The sequence below is a fragment of the Muntiacus reevesi genome, chromosome 15 (assembly GCF_963930625.1).
Source record: "Muntiacus reevesi chromosome 15, mMunRee1.1, whole genome shotgun sequence".
NCBI lineage: Eukaryota > Metazoa > Chordata > Mammalia > Artiodactyla > Cervidae > Muntiacus > Muntiacus reevesi.
Genome location: NC_089263.1, coordinates 61,956,769 through 61,976,207, shown reverse-complemented (window position 1 = coordinate 61,976,207; position 19,439 = coordinate 61,956,769). Strand labels below are relative to the sequence as shown.

At 36.1% G+C, this 19,439-nt stretch overlaps 1 long non-coding RNA gene, 11 other non-coding genes and 2 pseudogenes across 44 annotated transcripts in view; all 14 read right to left on the bottom strand.

Moving 5' to 3' along the window:
- Positions 1-2,239: 2,239 nt before the first annotated feature.
- LOC136147685 (small nucleolar RNA SNORD113/SNORD114 family) lies at positions 2,240-2,313 on the bottom strand. Its single transcript, XR_010659340.1, has one exon. It is a non-coding gene; the product is annotated as a small nucleolar RNA SNORD113/SNORD114 family (small nucleolar RNA).
- An 862-nt stretch (positions 2,314-3,175) lies between these two features.
- On the bottom strand, positions 3,176-3,320 carry LOC136147705 (small nucleolar RNA SNORA79). The gene has a single exon (XR_010659358.1). It is a non-coding gene; the product is annotated as a small nucleolar RNA SNORA79 (small nucleolar RNA).
- A 1,893-nt stretch (positions 3,321-5,213) lies between these two features.
- LOC136147669 (small nucleolar RNA SNORD113/SNORD114 family) lies at positions 5,214-5,288 on the bottom strand. Its single transcript, XR_010659327.1, has one exon. It is a non-coding gene; the product is annotated as a small nucleolar RNA SNORD113/SNORD114 family (small nucleolar RNA).
- Positions 5,289-6,035: 747 nt separating this feature from the next.
- Positions 6,036-6,107, bottom strand: LOC136147658 (small nucleolar RNA SNORD113/SNORD114 family). The gene has a single exon (XR_010659316.1). It is a non-coding gene; the product is annotated as a small nucleolar RNA SNORD113/SNORD114 family (small nucleolar RNA).
- A 1,209-nt stretch (positions 6,108-7,316) lies between these two features.
- On the bottom strand, positions 7,317-7,388 carry LOC136147680 (small nucleolar RNA SNORD113/SNORD114 family). The gene has a single exon (XR_010659337.1). It is a non-coding gene; the product is annotated as a small nucleolar RNA SNORD113/SNORD114 family (small nucleolar RNA).
- Positions 7,389-8,743: 1,355 nt separating this feature from the next.
- On the bottom strand, positions 8,744-8,819 carry LOC136147670 (small nucleolar RNA SNORD113/SNORD114 family). The gene has a single exon (XR_010659328.1). It is a non-coding gene; the product is annotated as a small nucleolar RNA SNORD113/SNORD114 family (small nucleolar RNA).
- Positions 8,820-10,614: 1,795 nt separating this feature from the next.
- LOC136147660 (small nucleolar RNA SNORD113/SNORD114 family) lies at positions 10,615-10,687 on the bottom strand. Its single transcript, XR_010659318.1, has one exon. It is a non-coding gene; the product is annotated as a small nucleolar RNA SNORD113/SNORD114 family (small nucleolar RNA).
- A 1,122-nt stretch (positions 10,688-11,809) lies between these two features.
- On the bottom strand, positions 11,810-11,882 carry LOC136147686 (small nucleolar RNA SNORD113/SNORD114 family). The gene has a single exon (XR_010659341.1). It is a non-coding gene; the product is annotated as a small nucleolar RNA SNORD113/SNORD114 family (small nucleolar RNA).
- A 752-nt stretch (positions 11,883-12,634) lies between these two features.
- LOC136147291 (uncharacterized) overlaps positions 12,635-19,439 on the bottom strand; it is an 83,311-nt gene continuing 76,506 nt past the window's right edge. For 31 of the 33 annotated variants that reach the window (XR_010659144.1, XR_010659159.1, XR_010659162.1 and 28 more), the window contains 3 exons: positions 18,324-18,408; positions 16,900-16,973; positions 12,635-14,714 (listed from right to left, as the gene is read on the bottom strand). This is a non-coding gene — a long non-coding RNA (uncharacterized lncRNA). Of the gene's footprint in view, positions 14,715-16,899; positions 16,974-17,687; positions 17,893-18,323; positions 18,409-19,439 lie in introns of all 33 variants that reach the window. The other 2 variants (XR_010659160.1, XR_010659161.1) reach the window with 2 other exon arrangements.
- On the bottom strand, positions 13,011-13,082 carry LOC136147681 (small nucleolar RNA SNORD113/SNORD114 family). Its single transcript, XR_010659338.1, has one exon. It is a non-coding gene; the product is annotated as a small nucleolar RNA SNORD113/SNORD114 family (small nucleolar RNA).
- Positions 13,295-13,366, bottom strand: LOC136147689 (small nucleolar RNA SNORD113/SNORD114 family). The gene has a single exon (XR_010659344.1). It is a non-coding gene; the product is annotated as a small nucleolar RNA SNORD113/SNORD114 family (small nucleolar RNA).
- Positions 16,488-16,557, bottom strand: LOC136147683 (small nucleolar RNA SNORD113/SNORD114 family; annotated as a pseudogene).
- On the bottom strand, positions 17,972-18,043 carry LOC136147682 (small nucleolar RNA SNORD113/SNORD114 family). Its single transcript, XR_010659339.1, has one exon. It is a non-coding gene; the product is annotated as a small nucleolar RNA SNORD113/SNORD114 family (small nucleolar RNA).
- Positions 18,884-18,952, bottom strand: LOC136147684 (small nucleolar RNA SNORD113/SNORD114 family; annotated as a pseudogene).

Sequence of the window (19,439 nt, the reverse complement as noted above, 5' to 3'; positions counted from 1 at the left end):
CCCACCTAACTCCAAAGAGTTACCTGACGGCTGCAACTAGATCTGATTTAGAAATGAATGCCATGACTAATACAGAGCCTGCCATGGATTCGGAGCTATACTTGCTGAGCTGAAATTATTACCCTAGTATTGGTTATTTTTCTACTCTCTCAGATAAAAAGTGCCAGGAAAACTTCAAAATGTGGGATATAGGTACCTCCTGCCATCACCTCCAATCAGATCACTAATATTTGCCCTGAGATAGGGTAAAAAAATAATCCAAGTAATGAATTACGATCTCCGCATGCAAAATATGCAAATAATTGCAATCAGCACGCAGAGCAGAACTGCATACTGTGCTGCGCTTCGTCACTGTGATGCGTCCGACTCTGCGACCCCGTGGACTGTAGCCCACCAGGCTCCTCCGTCCATGAGATTCTCCAGGCAAGGATACTGGAGTGGGTTGCCATGCCCTCCTCCAGGGAATCTTCCAACCCAGGGATCAAAGCCAGGTCTCCCGCATTGCAGGCAGATTCTTTACCATCTGAGACACCAGGGAAGCCCAGGAACAGTGGAGTGAATAGCCTTTCCCTCCTGCGTTGCAGGTGGATTCTTTACCAGTTGAGTTACCCAGGAAGCCTGAACTACATACTATGTACTATTAAAACCAATGTCTTTTAAACTGTGTTATTTCATAAATTATAGTAATGTAGAACTGTAATAATCATAATCTTTGTTTCAAAATACATCTTCACCACTGGTCCTCTTCTTACTTAGGTTTTCATAGATTTAACTCACTAAAATACAAGAACGAATGCAACGAATATTTTAACTTCTATGTCCTCACTATACACAGAATTAATATTGATAGATTAAATCTTCTTGGTTAAATGGATCTCAGAGAAGCAAAGCTGGGTCAATCGCAATTTTTGTTTCACAAAATTTTATCATTGGAATATTCTTGGTCATTTTAATTTTCTTCATGTATGAATTTTACTTATTGATTAATTTAGTCAGGTACTCATTTTCAAAAATAAAACCAATAGCAAAGAATCTGCTTCTAAACAAGAGGAAGTTGGAATTGGCTGTATGAGGCAGGGAGCTCAAACTCGGTGCTCTGTGACAACCCAGGGGGGTGAGATGGAGGGGGAGATGGGCTGGAGGGCACATATGGCTGATTCAAGTTGACAGATGGCAGAGACCAACACAATATTGTAAATCAACTACCTTCCAATTAAAAATAAATTAATAAAAAGAATCAACAAGAGGTTAAACTTTGACTATTAAGTCTCTCTGTGTACCCCTTAAACAGAGTGGTAAAATAGTTGAATTAAACAAATGTTTGTTTCATGAATAATCACATCATTGGTCATGAGTGGCCACTGTGATTTTACTAGTCTGTTTATCTTTAATTTGTTTAATTATTTAAAATCCAAGGAAAACACAACCAACCCAAGAATAATATCTTTGACTAAGTCTAAAATTCATCTATGCCCCTTTTACTCTAAGAGGAAGCATTAAATCTATGTTCTAATGAAAATCTTTTTTTTTTCCTTTTGCAAAATGAATCAGCCATGACATTTCTCAGACAAATTCTTATCCTTGGTGCCAGCATAATCTTTGATTTGTTTATAACTGCATGAAACCCTCTATTTTTAAAGAATATACTTATCATCCATAAACAAAATGACCAAACCAAGAATAAAAACTTAATCTCATACTTACATTGATCTATGTTCTCCTTGACCACATAGGTAACCGTTAAGATCATCATCATTAAATAATAACTAAAACAACCAAGGTGCAGCCATTCTAGGGCACAAAATAGAAGAAAAAAAAGAACATACACTGATCATCGGCTCATATCTTATATACTCATTCATTTAGTTAACCATTTGTTTAATGACTCAAACCCACTTCAAACTAAGAGAAGGACATATATTTAGCTTAGCTGTATCTCACACAAACCAGTAACAACTTGATGTGTGTCTTCTTGATGGACCAACATACTTCAGATTGAGTGAGTGAAATAATTATATTTCAGAACTGAAATTTCACACTGAACTGAAACTAATTATGTTTTATAAATGTCTTCAAAGTTGATCTGTGCTTTGACCTCTCTTTTCTTTTCAATATATTTATTGATCCATTCATTTATTTACAGAGAGTATAAAGCCAGTATCTATGAACCCTCTCAACTAGATTCTCAAACATCATGGGATGATTCCCCCAAATATCATACACTAATTGTCTTTTCACCATGGACCTCAGGGGTTCCAAACATGATTGATCATAATTTTCATTCAGATGCATTCCATTCACATCATTGGTCCAGGTGTGGGCCTTCAGCATTTAATTTGAACAATTTTTAGATGTTACAATGAACAGCCATGAATCCTCTGTCCTACTCAACAAATGGAGTATGTCTTCCTAAATGAGTAACAGCCTAGATCATCATCAAGAGAGGAATGGGACAAACATAAAAAGGGACATATCAGTTTTGAAATGAATGGGAAAGCTCAGGGTTTTTTTTTTCCCTTTTACCTCACTTGTGCTAAACTACGTTAATCATAAACTTTGGCTCATAGCACATTCTCATCATAGGTCTATGCATGGCCTTTAATTGTAATTACATTTATTCTTTTTTAATGATACAGTGGAAACCCACAAACTAACCACCCAAACCAAGAACTTCATTACTCACATGGCATGGTGTGCTCCTTCCCCAGAGGGATTAGGCTAAGCTCTTCATGGTTGGAGAAAAACTTAATGAGCTACAGTCCATCCATCCTGTGGAATGAAAAGATGTTGACAAATGAAAATGCCTGGATCCGGGTTTTAATTTAGTGAACACTAGGTAACCATGACAACAATTAATTGTAAACAATCATTTATACTACATTCTTATATCTGGCTCTACGAATGAATGGACCTCCATTTTATTAATTAATGAATTCAGTTTATTTTAATAGCATAATAAGCACCCTTAAATAAGCCACCCAACATAAGAACTATGAATCTTGCAGACAAGAGACTCTGGCCCCTTTACTGACGTTGATAAGAGGTTAGAACTTCATCTTGTAAAATGCGCCTGCTGTGTTGAATCAGACTCATCATGAACCTTGGTTGACAACACAGCCTTATCATTGATCCTTATGTGACCTTCTTTGGTTATATCCTGTCCTTCCTTTTTTCCAAATGTTCGACTTGCAAAAACCAGGAGTCACTATCAGATAGGCAAGCTATCCGCATGGTGCTCTGGGTGAAAACAAATCCGCTTGCTCTATGATGGACTAAATCCCACTACCCATGGTTTAAAGTAGTGAGAGGAACAGCCATCAAGTGTATCCATACTTTCAAACCACAGACTGAATATCCTAAACAGCTTCCCCCAATGAAGACAAGAATTTGGCTATTGCTCACCTTGAACCATGAAGGTCTTGATCATTACAGTAGTTCATGTCCATTCTGTGAAGGACAAAGCAAATAGCAAAAAAAAAAAAGGGGGGGTGGGGTGGCGTGGGGAAGGAAAAATGAATAGGCATTCTTTTATAAATTAAAACGTTAAACGAAATGACAGAATATCTCTTGTTCCCAAAAAGAGAAATATGCAAAGGAAATAAATTCCTTCTGCTAATTCATGTTTTCCCCTCAATTGATTTGCTATTTAGGTTTTGACTAATTTACTTCATTATTTATTTCCATTTCTCTTAACAAACTAGAACTCACCACTGATCGAGGGCAAGAACACTGACTATGACTCTTCTCTGTTTAAATGACCTTACCCCAAAAAGGAAACTACTCTGGTTTCTTGATCCAGTGGTTAAGACCTCACCTTCCAGTGTGAGGTGTGTGGCTCTAGGATGATATTTTTTTAAATATGTACAACTCAACAGTTGTATTGACTGGTTACAGCCTAATCCTTAATGTGTAATTCATTCTCATATCTGGTCTTTTCAAATTTTGTGTCCAAATATAGCCATTTATCCATTGTTCTGTCATACAACAGACTACCCGCCCAAGGGTGAAAACGCTGTTTGCCACTTAATCAGGCCTACAGGCTTCTTCTCCAGAGACTCCCGAGCCATGACACTTACCTACGAGGAGCCCCTCTGGGGAGCACAAAACAAATATTAAAAAGAATGAAACAGCCTAGATTTCGACTTTGCTCTAATGCACTAATGGATGCAGAGTGAGAAAAGTTTAGATTAATCTGAAAACTTTGGGTGTGCCACTTGCTTCAGTTGGCAGAAAGTTAACCCTTCTTTTAATCTAATCAGTTCAATGGTAAATTTTTTAATCATTTTTTTAAAGATCCTTTCTGATGTGGACTATATTTTAAAGTCTTTATTGAATTTGTTACAACATTACTTCTGTTGTTTAGGTTCTGATTTTTTGACCATGAGGCATGAGTTAGCTCCTCAACCAGGGATCAAAACCACACCCCTTGCATTGGAAAATGAAGTCTTAACCACTGGACCACCAGGGAAGTCCCTCAATATTCTTCTTACCTGAATTAGCAAGAGACAGAATTTCTGCTCTAAGAGGGACATCCTCTGAGTGGAACTGGTTAAATCATAATTATTTCAAGACATGCTCATTACTGGCCCAGGCTTTGTCCCTTTGAGCGACTGATTGTTATTAACTTATTCATGTATGCACTCTAATGATAAAACTGCACAGGCTCAATGCCATAGCATGAATAATACTGACACATGCGCAGTTCGCTGCTCATTACCAAATTGATCACAGACAGTGTAACTCTGTAATGGAATTCTGTGAGCACAATAGCTCGTGCTGCCTAACAAACTTTTATCAGTGTCCTTCTTTAATTTAAACAGTGCTTAATCTTTTATTTAATTTTATAAACATGTTTCCTAATTAGTAATATAACAAATAACCAGTAGACCAAAGACATCCCAGAACGTGAAACTGACAATTCATGCATCTGGCTCTGTGTGTTGCATTCTGAAAGATAAGCAACGTGAATACCAGCTCCTCCAAAAGAGGTTAATAATACATGCTCCATGGCATATGCAATCATTGTTCTAGGCCTGGCCACGTTTTTATTCACTTATTCCTACTGGCTAAACCTTCATGCATTAATTCGCTTATACTAATATATAATCATTATCTGTGACCCAAAAAAGCCCCCAAACAGGATAATCAAATATTTGTAACAATTGTCTATAGGATCATTTTCAGCAGACCCATAGATTATATTTATTCTCATGGTGGACCTCAGATATCCAAACAAGTATTATTCACCATCCTTGACTCAGACACCACCAGCCATTAGCAAAGATTCAAGCACAGAATCTTTTTCTTCATCATGCTAAGTCACTTCAATTGTGTTAACTCTTTGTGACCCCGTGGACTGTAGCCATCCAGGCCTGTCTGATGGTGGGATTCTCCAGGCAAGAAAACTGGAATAAGTTGCCCTGCCCTCCTTCAGATCTTTCAGACGCAGGGATCAAATCCAAGTCTCCTGCATTGGCAGGGGGTTCTATACCACTAGCACCACCTGGGAAGTCTCTTTTCTTCATTCTATTCTGTCTATTGATTTATTAAGTTATGACTTATAACTAAAAAGAAATATACGTGAATCAGAAAAAAAACAAAATAAGAACCTTGATATCCCTAAGAGCTACCTATCAAATCATTTTCCAGAAATGAGATCTATTTCTTGAATTGACCTCAGTACTTCATACATGGATGCCTTGACACAATTTGGCCTATCAATCCATGTTATTGGACTACAATTGCCCTGCTTCGATTACATTTCCAACTTCTTAACAATGCACTGACCATGATAAGCCAACCAAACCAAGACATGAACTTTAACTATGACTCACACTGGTCTCCCTGCTCCTAAGACAACACTGAGTTTGGGGCCATGGCAGAATGCTAAAATCAGTGCAGGAGTGATCGTTCTGAGCAGCACAAAAAAAAAAACAAAAAATAAAGTTTGAGACCTTCTATCTATTGGCTGTTTGCATTCCACCTTTCCTAGACTCAGTCATTTAATATTCATTAGTTTAGAGTAGTCTTTCCAGTTGAACCTCAGAGTTCGAGACACGTATTCATTGTACATGACTCATACACCACCAGTAGTCATCACTGATCCAGTATTCCTTTTTAGAGTCACAGATTACCAATAATTTATTCCTTTTGATTGCTGAATAGTATTACACTCCATAGATATACCACATCTTGTTTCTCTATTCACCAGTTGATAGACATTTAGATTATTTGTATGCGTGCGTGCTCAGTCATGTCTGACTCTTTGAAACCCCACAGACTGTAGACCTCCAGGATTCTCTGTTCATGGAATTTTCCAGGCCAGAACACTGGAGTGGCTTGCCATTTTCTCCTCCAGGGGACATGGATTCAATATTGTCCCACTTTTGCTTCATTCATAACTGTGTATACTGATCAAATCTCATATGCCCCCGGTCATCATTAATGATCCATGTTAGATCCTCATTTTATTCATTTGTGTTACATTTGTATCAATTAAATCATTCATCATGGATATTAATAAAAATCACATTATTTAGGAAAATACACCAATGAGATCCTTAAATATTCCTGAACTCTGTCTAAAGAAGCTTTTCCCATATACTCTGTGTGTGTGTGTGTATGTATGTGTGCGTGTGTGTATGTATGTGTGTGTATGTATGTGTGCTTACTTGCTTAGCCATGTTCAATTCTTTGTGACCCTGTGGACTATAGCCCACCAGGCTTGTCTTTACTCAAACAATAACTAAAACCAAAATAAGATCTTTGATTACTGTTACTCACCATGTTCTCCTTCCTAACACAGGCAACATAATCTTGACCAAGACAGAACCCAAAATCAGCTTGGTGCATCCACAAGCACACAGAATGATAAACAAGCTGAGATACTCCCCTCTCCCCATTGATGCACAATTCCCAGTCTCCATGTATGGAATCATTTAAGTGTTTACTAATTCATAGTAATCTTTACTTTTCTTTCAATACAACAAACATCAAACATGCAGCTGACTCAGGGCAATTACTGGTTACTACTTATCACTGAAAATATGCTTAATTTAAGACATAATATATTTAGTCAATTTTATTATCTATTTCAATATATTAATATTCATTTTCCTGACTAAATATTAATGAACAATGTTTCACCCTCTTCATCTTTATTCATTTATACATTTGCTAATTTATTCTGCCATTGATTCATTTATAATTATATTTTTAAAATTCATGAGCACAAAGACCAGGAAAGAGATCACTGTATAATATTGAAATCTATCTGCAGTCATTTAAAGTATGTTGAATAGATGAGTTCTTTTGCATTGGACCTCAGACTTCTGGACACACAGAATTCATTGTATGTGATTCACATACCAGACATCATCATTAGACCGTGACTGGTCAACTTTCTCTTCATTTGCATCTATATTTGTTTATTAATTCATTAATAAGGAAAGTGAAAGTAAAAGTCACTCGGTCAAGTCCAACTTTTTGTGACCCCAAGGACTATATACAGTCCATGCAATTCTCCACGTCAGAATACTGGAGTGGGTAGTCATCCCCTCCTTCAGGGGATCTTCCCAATAATACTATTCCTCCTCATACATTCCTGACCTTAGTTGAAAGGGTCAGATGAAGCAGAGACAATAAACTAGAATTTTTCATGTTTGACCATCTTTCAGGCACACATGTATATGACTCATACATCAACACTGGTCATAACTGATCTAATATTGTCCCCCCCTTTTTTCAATCATTTCTATAGTTTTACTGAACAAATAATTATTTCACTAATAATAATTTTTAATGTTATGATTCACAAAATTTCAAGAATACTTTTTGTGTCCCTAATCTATATATAGAATTATCCTCACGACAATATATCTCTTATTATCCTCAGTTTTTCTTACATACATCAATATAATGTTAACTCTATCCCATATTTATCACTAAGGTAGAGTTGCATTCTCTAAATATATTTTGCACTGTTAAATGAATAACTTAAAAAAACCAGAAACCAAGAAAGCAACTTCACTATTACTCACATTAATCTCTGTATTCCTATTAAATACAGGCAACCCCAGAGCTCATGATGGTGGAAGATGCATCTGTCCTGAGAAGCACAGCACAGAACAGACAGTAAAATAAATAATGACACAATCACCATTTCTGAATAGGCGTCAATGTTTTCAATTTCATTAACAATGCCTTTTGCTATACAACATACATTCCTAATTGGACAACATTTCATCTTATTGTTTTTTTAATGTATTTATTCATATATGTCTAATGAAATGAAAGTTGCTCAGTCGTGTCCAACTCTTTGTGATCCCACGGACTCTATAGTCCATGGAATTCTCCAGGCCAGAATACTGGAGTGGGTAGCCTTTCCCTTCTCCAGGGGATCGTCCCAACCCAGGGATCGAACCCAGGTCTCCCACATTGCGAGAGGATTCTTTACCGGCTGAGCCACTAGGGAAGCCCAAGAATACTGGAGTGGGTAGCCCATCCCTTGTCCAGGGGATTTCCCCAACCCAGGAATTGAACCGGGGTCTCCTACATTGCAGGAGGATTTTTTACCAACTGAGCTGTGAGGGAAGCTAATTTCATTATTAAAAACAAATCTAAGCCTATACAAGAATATGATCAATATTGATCACAATCAATACAATAATATGATCTTTGTAAGTGTATCACACCTCTTTACAGAAACAATTTCAATAGAGGAACAGACTAATTTTGTTCCATGTTGGACCTCAAAGTTTCAGATACATATTTTCTCATCACCCATGACTACTTTATCATCAGTCATCATCATTGGTCCATGACTGGATCTATTCCTCTTCATTTGTATGTTTGTACTGATTAAATTATGAGTGCAAATAAAAATAATACATGGTTCATATAAGCTCTAGGACAAAATCAAGGATATGCCTAACATCAGTTTGCAGAATCATTTTCCACATAGACTAAACCTTTTTAATTAACAGATCTCAATCATGTTAATTATTGATTAATCAACATAGTACTTCATATTTATCATTAAACTTTTTCATATTTATCATTATTTATCATATTATCATTAAACTTTTTAATGAATTTAATACTTTCTAATAATTCTATAAATACCCTTAAACAGATGACCCAGTCCAAGACAATAATGTTGACCATCACTCACCTTGGTCTCACAATCTTGATAACAACAGAGGCTAAAATCAGCTCCAGCATCTATTCTCAAAAGGATCAAGCAGACAAGATGATAAAAATATTGAGATTTTCTCTCCGTTGATTCAGAGTTTTCACAATTCATTTGCATAGTAATTTAGGCATTTATTAATTTACAGTAGTACTGATTTATTTTGCTCTTAATAAATCAAATATCAAAGTTGTAACTTTATCAGTAAATGATGATCACCACTATTATTCCCGCTCAAAGACATATACACTTGATTATTTTATTTTCCATTCCAATTTATTTCATTCGATTTCTTTATAATACTTATAATGAACAGTGTTTCCTTGTTTCACATTTATTCACTTACATATTTGTTTATCCTGCCATTGATTTCTTAACAATAATAATTTTAGATATTACTGTACACAAAGACTAAGAACATGATCCCCATATATGCCTGGCATCTCCCTATAGCATTAGATTTTTTGTGTTGACCTGTGGTGTTCCTCATCAAAGACTCATACCACAAGTCATCATTGTCCATATTTGTCCTCGTTACCTTCCTTCACATCAACACTTTTTACTGATCATCCATTCACTATTAACAATTTAACAAAATTGCTTCATGGTCACAAAGACTTAAAACGAGGAAGGCCCTTGACTCTTTCATTTGTCTATAGAATTACTTCCCACAGAAAATGTCATCAACGGCTCTCAAAGTGTCCTATCCAGCTGCCTTAATATAATGTTTCATATTAACCCTACTTTGACTGTTTCACCATGGTTCACAATCATCAATTATTTTCTCATAGACTGTATAGAAGGCAGTGAAAATCTTACAAAAACTAAAACCACAAAACCAAGAAGAGGTTTGACTATGACTCACTTTGCTCTCCTAACCCTTAACACGTCAAATGCAACCGCAGAATTCATGACCACGAGGAAGGCGTCCATCAGCCCATTGTGGCAAGTCTAAGGAATAGAAGATAATGTAGAGGATAAGAAAGACATTAAGATATTATTTTAATTCGTCTTTGAAATCCATGTTTCATTCAGTCATTTAAATAGGTAGTGAACTGGGATCATTTATACTTTAGTTTCTCCTAAGTAAATGAATAATATCAATCTTGACACTGATACAGATCACAGACACATGAAATAGAGAACATAAAATTTTACTTATCAGTAACTATATCATTCTTAGCCAAAGAAAAACATCCCTGAACCATAAACTTCCTAATTTACATCTGTTTTTAATGTATATTAATAGAATTTCTTGCCTAACCACATTTCTATGGTTGAACAAAATTTCACCAATTTCATCTTTATATTTCATTGATCCAATTATAAACATAAAAAGAAAATATATGAACATAAAACAAGATACTTGTACATTCCTGACAGGTGTGGTCACCTGGAACAGATGCAACGGGTCTCCGCTTGCATTGGACCTCAGAGTTCCAAACACGTATTCATCGTACATGACTCATACACGCACCGAAAACCATCATTGATCCAATGTTGTGCCTATTTTCTTCATGCACTTCTATGTTGTTTATTGATGAATTCATTAATTCACCAACAATAATTTTAAAACTCAATTATTTGCAAAAAGCAAAGGAAAAAAAAAACCTGAAGCTACTATTCTATGCATAGAATAATTTTCATACCAATGTATCTCTTTCTTTACACCCTTTGTTTTTCTGTTACATGTCAGTTCAGTGTTTATCACTGGGCTGCTGTTGGCGATTCTTATTATATATATGTTACTTTTCAACAATATATTAGATGCCCTGAAAGAAAGCACAGAAAGGACATAAGATTTTGACTTTTACTCACACTGGCCTCTGTACTCCTAACACAGAGATGCCAACACAGGGGTCACTATCACGGTACCGTTGCTTAAATCAGCTCGAGTGGGTAGGGTCTGCGAAGTACAAAACAGTCAATGACAAAAAAAAATAGTTTAAGTACAATGCCCATCGATCCTTGATTTCCACATTTCATTTACTCACATATTGAAGTATTTATAAATTATTCATAATGGATCTATTTTTCTCTTAACAAAATGAACAACAGAAAACTTGAGACAAATCCATAATACTGTAAGTGACTCTTAATTATCAGTATTGATATAATATTTAGTCAAAGATATACTGGTGAGCCACTTTTTCCTGACTGAGTTTCAGTATTTTCACTTTTATTAATAGTATTTCTTGCCTTGCCATCTGTTTATAGTTAGACAAGTTTCACCCTTTTTACTTATTATTTCTTTACCTTTTTCTTTACCTATTATTTACATTTCTTTACTGGTTCTAAAATTAATCTCTTAATAACAATAAAGAAAGAAAGTGAAGTCGCTCAGTCAAGTCCAACTCTTTGCGACCCCGTGGACTGTAGCCCGCCAGGCTCCTCTGTCCATGGGATTCTCCAGGCAAGAATACTAGAGTGGGTTGCCATTTCCTTCTTCAGGGGATCTTCCCACCCCAGGGATCGAACCCGGGTCTCCCGCATTGCAGGCAGATGCTTTATCCTCTGAGCCACCAGGGAAGCATATAAATTGATGAATACAGTAACTGTACTGGGTATATTTCAGCATCTATCTCTAGGATGAACTAAAAGAAATACACTAGGTTTTTGCTGGACCTCAGTATCAGGGCATATATTATTCATTATATAGACTCATCTGTTACCAGTCATCATCAGTAGCCCAAGAAAACCCTTTTATTTTTCATTCTCATAAACATTTGGGTTTATTTATAAATTTGCTACTAAATACACACAAATGAAAAGTAAGCTAAAATATCCTCAATATCTATCTCAAAAATCTTTTCCAGACACTAACTCTGTTTCCAAAACTGACCTCAAAGATACGTTTATAGATTAATAAAGACAATATTTCATGTCAGTCTGATACTTAACATGGCATTCTCCCTTCTTTGATTGTTTGAGCAAGCTCCGGGAGTTGGTGATGGGCAGGGAAGCCTGGCAAGCTGCAGGGCCTGGGGTCATGAAGAGTGGAAAAGAACCGAGCGACTGAACTACAAGTGTCCGTAAACAAACCACTCAGGCTAAAACGTTGGCTGTCACTTACATGGTCTTAACATACCCACAACACCAATGAAACCGGAGAGTGTGTAACCGTGGAAGATGCTTCCATCCACCTAAGTGCACCCATTCTGAGGAGTATAAGGCAAAGGAGATGATAATAAAACGAGGCACTCTTTCCATCATCTGTCTACAGAATATCGTCTCTGCTGTGAATGGACAAGCTTAATGCAACACTGGACCACAGAGTTCCAGACACTCTTTCATTGTATACGATTCATATTGATGAGGATCCAACATCGGTCCCCCCTTTTTCTGCACATATTTCTATATCTTTATTTTGGTTAAATAAAAATCCACGAATAAATTTAGCAAGAACAATTCAAAAAATAAAGCAAAAAGAGCCCAGGTGTACACTGAAGCATTTTTATTTTTTTTAATAATGTCAAACTTGTAACTGACTCAGTCAGTAACTAATACCTGTCACTATCTATATCACCTTAAGCCAAAGAGGTAATACCCTCATAACATATCTTTCCCATTGATTATCAATGTCTTTTCAATATATACATAATAGTAATTTTTGCCTAACCACATATTTTTATAATTGAAAAGGCTACATATTCATCATTTTTTATTTTATACATTTGCATATTGATTATTTCATTGATCCACTTATAAAAATAGAAAAAAAATGCATGGTGATAATAACCAAAACAAAGATCTTTGTATATTCCTAACCACTGCCTAAAAGGTCACTTCACACAGGTCACTGGACTTGATTTCATTTGCATCAAACCTCAGAGTTCCAGACTCATATTCATTGCACACAACTCATACGCCTCAGGGAGTCACCATCAAGCTAATACTGTCCATCTTATTCAAATACATTTCTATTTAATTTATGAATCACAAATTCACTAATAATTTTATCAGCACAATTTTAAAAAAGATGATATATACAGAATTATTCTTACTTTAACACTTTAATACAAGAATATGATCTCTTTATATTCCTGAAGTCTCACAAAAGAAACAGTTTCTCATTAGAGGGAAAATAGCACTTATTTCTGTATCGTGGATCTCAGAGATCTAGCCACGTTTTCATCGTTTAGGACTCTTCCCGAAACGACCATCATCATTGGTCCACAACTGAGACTCCACTCTTTGTTCAATTCTGTTTATTGACTAACTCAGTAATTTACTAGTAATAATTTAAAATCCTATTATTTACAAAACTCTAGAAGAGTCACGATATTCCTAAGGTGTAAATAGATCATTCTTACAACAATGTATCACTTTTAAGTTAGATACTGTTTTTCACCTTTGCAGTAATCAATTAATGTGTCATAAATTTTGACAGTTATCACTGAGCTAGACTTGGTCTTCTGTTATTCCATATGGAACATTCGGCCAATACACTGAATATACATACACACACACACAAATCAACAAAAAGAAATGAACAAAACCGAGACAAAAAAATGGATTATTACTCACACTGGTCTCTGCGGACCTAACACAGAGGTGCAGTCAGAAGGTGCACCACCATGGAATAATGCTTAATCAGCGTAAACGTGTCCATTTTGAACAATGCAAAGCACAGTCCATGAGAAAGGGGGGAAACACATATCGCCACTCATCTTACATTCTACATTTCATTTATCCAATCATTGAGAAATGTATAGCTTTCCCATAATGTACAGATTGTTTTCTCTAGACAGAAAGAACATCCTCATAATTGAGATTGACTCAGATCAATAAAATTGACACCCAGCATTTCAGATCTATCTGAATCAACCTAGACAGCATATTAAAAAGCAGAGACTTACATTGCTGATAAAGGTCGACCTAGTCCTTTGGTTCAGAGCTATGGTTTTTCCATTGGTCATGGATGGATGTGAGAGTTGGACCATAAAGAAAGCTGAGTGACGAACGATGCTTTTGAACTGTGGTATTAGAGAAGACTCTTGAGAGTCGTTTGGACTGCAAGGAGACGCAAACAGTCCATCCTAAAGGAAATTAGTCCTAGGTATTCATTGGAAGGACTGATGCTGAAGCTGAAGCTCCAATGATTTGGCCATCTGATGTGAAGAACTGACTCATTGGAAAAGACCTTGATGTTGGGAAATATTGAAGCAGGAGGAGAAGGGGACAACAGAGGATGCGATGGCTGGATGGCATCACCAACTCAATGGACGTGAGTTTGAGTAAACTCCGGGAGTTGGTGATGGACAGGGAGGCCTGGCGTGCCGCAATCCATGGGGTCGCAAAGTTGGACATGACTGAGCGACTGAACTGAACTGAATCTTAGCCAAACTTCTTTCATTTTTTGTCACCCATGTGATTAGTGCAGTCATTATTTTTAGAGAAATCATTCAACCCCAGACTAGGAATGAGATGATGTCCACATAAGTCTCCTGGCTCCTACAACAAAGATGCCATCCTAGGCTGATGCTCCAGAAGGAATCCTTCCTTCAGGTTCCATGCATCCACTCTGAGGAGTATAAAGCAAAATGAAACATCAATGTGGTAGAGACACTCTCCACTGCTTCTTGTTTCCACACTCACAGTGTTATTCAGGCTATCCTTAACTTAGGGTACATAGAAAACTTTTTGACAATGAACCATTTGGATATTACCACTGAACCAGAATATAAAGGTTGACTAGGAGCTTCATAGGCTTCCCTTGTAGCTAAGCTGGTAAAGAACCACCTGCTGTGAGGGAGACCTGGGTTCAATCCCTGAGTTGGGAAGATGCCCTGGAGAAGGGAAAGGCTACTCACTCCAGTATCCTGGCCAGGAGAATTCCATGGACTGTATAGTCCATGGGTTCACAGAGTTGGACACGACTAGGAGCTTCCCAGGCGGCCAAGTGGTAAAGAATCCACTTGCTCGTGTGGGAGACGCAAGAGGTGTGGGTTCAATCCCTGGGGTCAGGAAGATCCCTCGGAGTAGGAAATGGCAAACCATTCCAGTATTCTTGCCTGGAAAATTCCACGGGAAGAAGAGCCTGACAGGTTTTGGTCCATGAGGTCTGAGCATACACCTCTCTGATCATTTATTCTGTCCCCCGCAACCTTAAGCTAAGTGGTAACAGCTGTGTGCCATTCATTAGTAATTGAAATTCAGGGTGTCCTTGGTATATTAACAGTATTTCATGGCTCACCACGTATTTCAGTAATTGGAAATTGCTTCATTTCATCCATCTTTATTTTTAATTATGTATTTATGGATTCTCTCATTTTCCAATTATAATAATACAATGAAAATTCATGAACACAAAGACCACAGATAAGTCCCTCATTTATTCCTGACATCTCTCTATAGGCTGCCTTCTCAAGTTGAGAACGGACGAGATTACTTTAACACTGCATTTCAGTATTCCAGACAAGTATTCACCATATTATCACTCATGGATCCAACATTGTTCCTATTTTCCTACATTTATTTCTACTTGTATTGATTAAATAAAAATTCAAAAAAAGTCTTAATGTGTATAGAATAATTCTTACTTAAATATATATCTCTCTTTAATAGACTGTTTGTCATTTATGCTTTAATCAAAATAGTGGTTTGTATATATCAATGCTCAACACTGAAAAGCAGCTGCCTTCTTTATTTTTATTCTGTATTTCTTAATAATACAGCAAATTAATTTAATAAAAAAATAGAGACCTTCAACTACTTCTCACATTAATCTCCATGCTCTTATTATACAGAGGAAACTACAGAGCTAATTTGTCCATGGAAGATGCTAAATCATCTAAACTGCCTTCATTCTAAACAGTACAGAACACAGCTGATAAAAACATTGAGACCTAATAACCACTGATCCTTGTTTTCTACATTTTATTTTCTTAGTATTTAGGTATTTATTACTTTTCTTTTGCTATATATTTTTTATCTTATTGAAAGGAAAGATTCTATAGTCAGAGGCAGAACAATTAAACAATTAAACTGCCTCATGCATTTCTATCTAACCTTGGTCAAAGAGGTGACCCTCAACCATTTATTTTATAGGACTTAGGGACTTCAATGTTCATTATAGTATCTTTTGCCTCACTCGCTATGTTCATCTTTGGACAAAGCTTTACCTTAGTTTTCCTTATGTATATTTACATCTGTTTAATGGTCCCATCACAGATCTACTGATTATAACAAATCAAAGTCTACAAAATCAATGTAAGAATATAATCTACTTATATTCCTGATATCTCTCTAGATAGAAGCAATTTCACCAGAAGGAAGACACTCTCAATGTTCCGGACTGGACCTCAGAGTTTCAAACATAGTTTTCATTGTTCAGGACGCTTACCATCACAAACATCACTGGTCCAACACTGAGTCTCTTTTCTTCCTTATTTCTGTATGTGTAATCATTAAATCATTGCTTAATTGGCATTAATAAAAATAATATATGATTCACTAAACATCCCAAGAATAAAACCCTTGAATATCTATAACCTTAGTTTACAGAATCATTTCCCAAAAAGACCCTTTCTCTTCTAATTTTGGACCTCAGTCCTGGCCATTAGCAACTATTCAAAATAATCTTTCTTATCATATTTATCACTGAACTATGAGTAACTTTTTGATTAACTGAATATTTTTTTAATAATACTGTAAAGATACTCAGACAAATCACCCAATCCAAGACGACAACCTTGACAATTATTCACCTTAAGTTCCTTCCTGACACACAGGTGGTGTGACCACCAAGCACAGCAGAAGCTGAGATAGCAGCAACATCCACCTGCAGAATAATAAGCAGACAAGGTGATAAAAACACTGAGCCATTCTCTCCATCGATCCAAATATCCTACTCTTTATTTTCACAGTAACTGAGGCATTGACTAACATATAATTAGTAATTGATGAACTCATTGTCAAAGTTGGAACGGACCCAGTCAGTACCTAATACCTGTCACTTTCTATATCATCCTTGACCAAAGAGATGACACCCAAATACTACATCTTTCTCGATGGCTATCAGTATTTTCAATATATATTAATGTATTACTACATCATACTAATTTTTGCCTAATCACATTTTTATAATTGAAAAAGACTTCACATTCATCTTTTTTAATTTTACACATTTTTATACTGACTATTTCATGGATTCAATTATAAAAACAGAAAATACATGGAAGAAAAGTCATAACGAACAGAGAACATACTAAAAAGCAGAAACATTACATTGTTGACAAAGGTCCGTCTAGTCAAAGCTATTATTTTTCTGCAGTCATGTATGGATGTGAGAGCTGGACTATAAAGAAAGCTGAGCGCCGAAGAATTGATGTTTTTGAACTGTGGTGTTGGAGAAGACTCTTGAGAGTCCCTTGGACTGCAAGGAGATTCAACCAGTCCATCCTAAAGGAGAGCAGTCCTGGGTGTTCATTAGAAGGACTGATGCTGAAGCTGAAGCTCCAACACTTTGGCCACCTGATGCAAAGAGCTGACTCACCGGAAAAGACTCTGATGCTGGGAAAGATTGAAGGCAGGAGGAAAAGGAGACCACAGAGGATGAGATGGCTGGATGGTATCACTGATGCTATGGACATGAGTTTGAGTAGGCTCCGGGAGTTGGTAATGGACAGGGAGGCCTGGCGTGCTGCAGTCCATATGGTCGCAAAGAGTCAGACATGCCTGAGCGACTGAACTGAACTGAACTAACATGATTATAAAAACCAAAACAAAGATCTTTGTAAACTTCTAATCACTGCCTATAAAGTCATTTCAAATAGAACAACAAGCCTCAGGGTTTCAGACACGTGTTTACTGTACACAACTCATACACCATGGGTAGTCATCATTGATCCAATATTATCCCTCTTTTATCTATGTGCATTCTATTTCTTTATTGTATAAGCCACAAATGCACTAATGTTAGCAGTACAATTAAAAAAAAAATTGCCTGGATGTATCTAGAACTATTCTTACTTTAATATATATCTCATTAACACTCTCAACTTTCTCTATGGTTCATATATCCATACTCAACACTGAAATGTGGTGCCTTATTATATTCCACATTTATTAATAACACATTGCATTATGTTAATAAAATAACAAACTGAGAAAAATTTCAACTATCACTTACATTAATCTTCATCCTCCTCCTGTTCCGAAGCAATCATAGAGCTCATGTCCATGAAATATGCTAAATCATCTCTACTGCCTTCATTCTGAGGAGTATAGAACAAAGATGAGAAAAATATTCATACCTAATTGCCATTAATCCTTATTTTCCATATTTCATTTAATCAGGTAGTTATATTTTCTCTTTCCCTCAGTATTTTTTATTTTGTTACAAGTGAAAGTTCAATCTTTACTTGGAGGCAGAATAACTAAACTACATATGCATTTCTAGCCAGTCTGGGTCAAATAGCTAACTCTCACCCATTTTTTTGTGGGCATCAGTGTTTCCAATGTGTATAAATAGTATCTTTTATCTCACAAAATTCCAATATGGACAATGCTTCATCCTATTTTTCCTTATATATTTATTTTTGTTTGCTTAATGCTTCCACCATCACAAGATCCGTTAATAATAACAAATGTTAAGTCTACGAAATCAATACATGAATATACATTTTTACATTCCTGACATTTATCTTTTGAAATAATTTCACACATGGAACTGACGACTTATGTTCTGTGTTGGACCTCAGAGTTTCAGATATGTTTTCACTCTTCAGGACTCTTCTTTTCATGATCATCACTGGCCCATGACCGAGCCCCCATTTTGCTGTTTATTTCTATTCATTGACTAATCTATTTATTCACTAATCATTCTTCTAGCAGTGTACTCATTTTAAATTTTTATCATTCACTAATATTTTTAAATTGAATATATGTTGATTTATTGGAGTATAAGGGGTCTACAATATTGTGTTAGTTTTAACTGTATGGCAAAGTGAATCAACTATATGCATACATACACTGCCTCTTTTTTTAATTTCCGTCCCATGTAGGTCATCAGAGAGCACTGAGCGGAGTTCGCTGTGCTATACGGTAAGTTCTCATTATTTATTCTATATGCAGCACCAGTAGAGTATATATGTCAGTCCCAATAAATAGTATGCTGTTATTCATCTATGAGTTAATCAATTCATGTTTCATAAGATTCTATATTTATCACTGAGTTGCATTGTCCTTCAGTTATTGTATATGGAAATTTCAAATAATACACTGTATACCCAGAGGAAAAAAATCA